This window comes from Sycon ciliatum, chromosome 1 (genome assembly GCF_964019385.1).
Source record: "Sycon ciliatum chromosome 1, ocSycCili1.1, whole genome shotgun sequence".
Lineage (NCBI taxonomy): Eukaryota > Metazoa > Porifera > Calcarea > Leucosolenida > Sycettidae > Sycon > Sycon ciliatum.
The window spans coordinates 35,199,520-35,204,325 of NC_088643.1; positions in this window are offsets into that span (position 1 = coordinate 35,199,520).

Below are 4,806 nucleotides of genomic sequence, written 5' to 3' on the forward strand. Positions count from 1 at the left end.
GGGGTAATCGTAGCACACACATCTACAGTACATTGTATTGGCTGGGGTAATCGTAGCACGCACATCTACAGTACATTGTATTGGCTGGGGTAATCGTAGCACACACATCTACAGTACATTGTATTGGCTGGGGTAATCGTAGCACGCACATCTACAGTACATTGTATTGGCTGGGGTAATCGTAGTAGTTGACACACATCTACAGTGCAGTGTATTAATAATAAAAATAATAATAATTCGCGGGATTCGCGTTGGCATCGCTTGAATGTTCAGAAACACACAAACTAGCCTTCGCTTCCGCAGGCCACCACTATGCCTATGCCTTGCACACCTTAGTGGCGAATGCAGACCTCACAAGTGAGTCAGGGGAGAGTAGGTGAGTCTCTCAACCAATCGGGCGTGTAAACGGCCCATACTGTACCCTGTAAACTGCATCCTTGTTACCCTCACTCCGAGCTGTGAGTACCCAGTTGACCGTGGGTGTCGGCGCAGTTCACCACGCATAAAAAGTCTTTACTCACGTAAAAAGGCTTTACACGGGCCCTGCTACCAGCGCGGGTCTCGAACTCGGGACCTCATGATTCGCAGGCAGGCCTGCAAACCAATAGGCCATATGCGTTGGTCTCCAGTGTATTGGCTGGGGTAATCGTAGCACGCACATCTATCAGTACGTATGCTGTCCCCGGGGAAAATTGCAATTCCGCGGCCGCGTTTTTTTCCGCGTTTTTTGCGATTTTTTAAAAGACCGCGTTTTCCGCAATTTTCCCGCGTTTTTTGAACTTTTTTGTTACACTACACGTACACACAGTGCACTGCATGTACGGCCAGCAACGTCTCATCGTGGCGGCTTTTTACTCAAATATGACGAGTGCTTACACCAGAGAGTTGTAACTGATTGATTTCACTACATACTCACTGAAAATTGCCGCACATCAATATTATTCACCGCATATTTACCGCATATTTACCGCAAATTCACCGCAAATTATGCCATATTATGGCGCGTTTTTCCCCGCGTTTTTTGCGATTTTTTTCCGCAATTTTCCCCGGGGACAGCGTATGATTTACAACCCGAGTACAAGCGAGTACAAGGGCAATACCGGCTGATACATGACCGAACGGCGTCAGCCGTGAGGTCATGTATCAAGCCGTTATCGCACCCCACGTGAGTGTCTCCATGGTCTGAGCCAATCAGCGGCCTTCCTGAGCGTGCAATATTCCCCAGTACACCGCCAGCCAATGTGGATGCACTGCAGTGCGATATGGCACCCCGGGGAGTGAGCGTGCAAATAACCTATATTTGCACGCTCACTTCGAAGTGAGCGTGCAAATATAGGTTACTAGCAGCACCCGGCCAGCGTTGCCTGGCCGAACGTGGCATGCGGGTGAAGCAAGTACATGAACAGCACATTGCTGTGTAACACCGCATGACCGGGTAGTTGTTTATCAGCAGTTATAGAACTGAGATTTACAATAGTGAAGGCTCATCCAATTATTGGGAAATTGTGCCTTAGGCATGTTGAGACATGTACGTACATGTACATGTACACGTGGCAGCTTGGACATAGAGAGTGTACTTGTGTTCAGCATATGGGATGATGGGATGCTTCATCCTCGAACAATAATGCGAACAGCAATGCGCAGCATGGTGAGTGAATGGAATCACGTATAGAGTTCTCAGTTATTGGGATTAGTCAGCCATGACAACAAATCGACGGCAAAGTACTGCGGCACACCCGCAGGAGACACCAAAACAAATTCAAGGCAGGAGACACCATGCCCTGCACGAAACTGCTAAAGCGTGGCTTCAAGAGACCCCAGAAGAGGCAGAACAAAGGCAAAGTGGAAACCCAATGCAAGGAAGCCATAGGTGCTGTGTAACACCGCATGACCGGGTAGTTGTTTATCAGCAGTTATAGAACTGAGATTTACAATAGTGAAGGCTCATCCAATTATTGGGAAATTGTGCCTTAGGCATGTTGAGACATGTAGGAAGCTGTAGATCTTTTGTATCATTTTTTTGGAGATCTTTCTATTTGCAGAGAACGGTTCACGTGGTCCGTGGAAAAGGTAGCTGCACGATGCGCTCTTCACTGCAGATCAGATGCAGAGTGCAGTCAGTGCAGATCTTTTGTATCCTTTTTTTGCAGATGTTTCTATTTGCAGAGAACGGTTCACGTGGTCCGCAGCGCTTGTGCGGCTGCTAGTGCTACCTATGGCCTAGGGTAGGTGGCTACACGATTCGCACGCTTCGCGTGCTCAGTGCTTCTGCGCGCGGCTGCTACTGCTACTCGTACTGATCGTGTCTGCTAGCTACACTGTTCGCACGCTTCGCGTGCTCAGCACGTGGTGGTGACTACACGATTCGCACGCTTCGCGTGCTCAGTGCTTCTGCGGCCGCTAGCCTGTCCCTGCGGGAATTTGCGGAAAAAACTCTCGAAAACTTGCGCAAGAAATTGCGGCAGAAAGTAACAAAAAATGCGACGAAAAGTGCGGAATGATGCAGAACTTGCCAGGAATTCGCGGAATCATTTGCAGAAAATTGCGGATTTGGGCCAAATCATGAAATTTGTTGCATCGTATATCTACTCGGGAGTCGTACTGTGCAAATAACCTACAGGATCATGGAAAGAACTGCGTGAAAAGTGCCTAAAAATGGGAGATATAGTGCAGAAAACAACAAAAAACGTGGGAAATCGCGGGTTTTGCTGAAAATCGCGGGTTTGGGCCAAAATCGCGAAATTTGTTGCATCCGTGGAATCGCGATTTCCTGGAGGGACAGGCTAGCTACACTGTTCGCACGCTTCGCGTGCTCAGGGCAGCGCTGCTCCGCAGCGCTTCTGCGTAACACACAGACAAACACACGTCACAGGTGCCTCTTCTTTATAGACTAGTATACCGTATTATCTCTAATATAAGCACAGTCTCCAATAATAGCACGTCTCCAATAATAGAACACCTTGGGGCGGCATTCAAAAAATAAAGTGCTCAGTCTCCATTATAAGCACACTGTGTAAATTCATTATCTGTACCGGCGAAAAAATCCCTGAAATGTGTGTGTCATACATGAATTTGGCATGGCAACATGCCTCTGAAATGAGGTTGAAATAATAATGGAACAGTCTCCAATAAAGGAACGTCTCCAATAATAGCACGGGGCGGAGGTACATTGAAAAAATAAAGGACCGTGCTTATATTAGAGATAATACGGTAGATTTGCACGCTCACTTCGAAGCGAGCGTGCAAATATAGGTTATTTGCACGCTCGCTTCGAAGTGAGCGTGCAGATATAGGTTATTTGCACGCTCACTCGCCGGGGTGCATGCAATATCGCACTGCAGTGCATCCACATAGTCATCTGGTCATTGGCTGGCAGTGTACTGGGGAATATTGCGAGTCGCTCCGCCAAGCAGTCGCTGCTGACTTGCTGCACCACACCAAAATTAATAATAATTGGTCGAGGACGCTGTCGCGGAAGCGAATGTGGACCCGGCTTGCGTCCGCCAAGTCAACTTCACAAGCTCCGTGAGAGTCGAGACAGCAGACGCCCAAGTATTGGAGAAGACTGTCGACAGCCGATTTGAGAAACTGTCCGACGCCGCTATCTTCAGCCTCGTTTCTGTTTCTGAGCAGAAAAACAAAAACACAGAGCAGGGAACTGACAAATGGCTCCGCTTATTCGACGAGTATTGTAAAGACACAGGACGTCGCTGTGACCTGAGTACGGTTACCTGGTTACGGCAAGCGACCTAGCTTACATTCTGCGACATGCATACGTCGAATTCCGTCCGAAGAAGGCTGGAGTGAAGTTCTACTCTGCATCAAGCTTGCTCGGTTTCCGTTCCGCAATACATCGCAAGCTAGTCGAGTTGAAGCGGCCCATGAACGTCCACAGTGACCCAGCGTTCAAGGACGCAAACATTGCATTGAATGCTTTCCTCATGAAGCCAAAGAAAGCGGGAGAAGTCAAAGCGGTGGAGCACAAACACCCCATCAACGACGACGACATGAGCAAGCTGTCCCGCTACTTCCAGGATCTTCCGTGTATACAGCAGCTGCTCGAAAGAAGTGTTCCTCTAAAAATGAACGCGACTGGTTGTGCTGTGCTGTATGACTGTGAAATGATAGCAGGGTTGCATGCAGCATGCTAGGGTTGCACCAGACTGTGTGGTGGCAGGGGTGCGGTAAATGTATTACTGCACTCGGACGCGTGCAATAGGGCTTGAAAGTGATGACGTCAAAATGGCCAGGGAGTAGTAAGTTGACATCAGATTTCTATTTTTGGATCCACTAAGGTGTGACTTTGCTATTGCCTAAGTATGTGGGTGCATAGCAACCCACTCATGTCGCATGCAGGTGTGACTTTGATTTCGCCACCAGTTGTAACCCCGCCCCCAGTAGCCAAATCAGTCAGTTTCACTGGCTACATCACCATGCTGTGGGTAAGACCGCTTGAAATGTGCTTGGATCCATACAAAAACTGGATCCAAGTGGATCCAGTTTTTGAATTTTTGAAATTGTTGCTATGCTGTGACGTAGCACTTTCAAGCCCTATACCAACGTCGATATCTGCACTTATGGCTTCGCCGTTCGTGCAGATATCGGCCGGTATTGCACTGGTCCTTGTGCAGTAATACATACATACCAACTTTCCGGTGCACGTGAATTTGCCTGTCGTGTGAATACCTCAGTAGCTGAGTAGGTGCGTGTACGTGCGAGTACATCATGTTGGCGCGGATGATATGTGCACCGCGAGTTTTACTCGGCACAATCATACTTCTGCTTGCTTGCTTTTCTCCTGTTCTC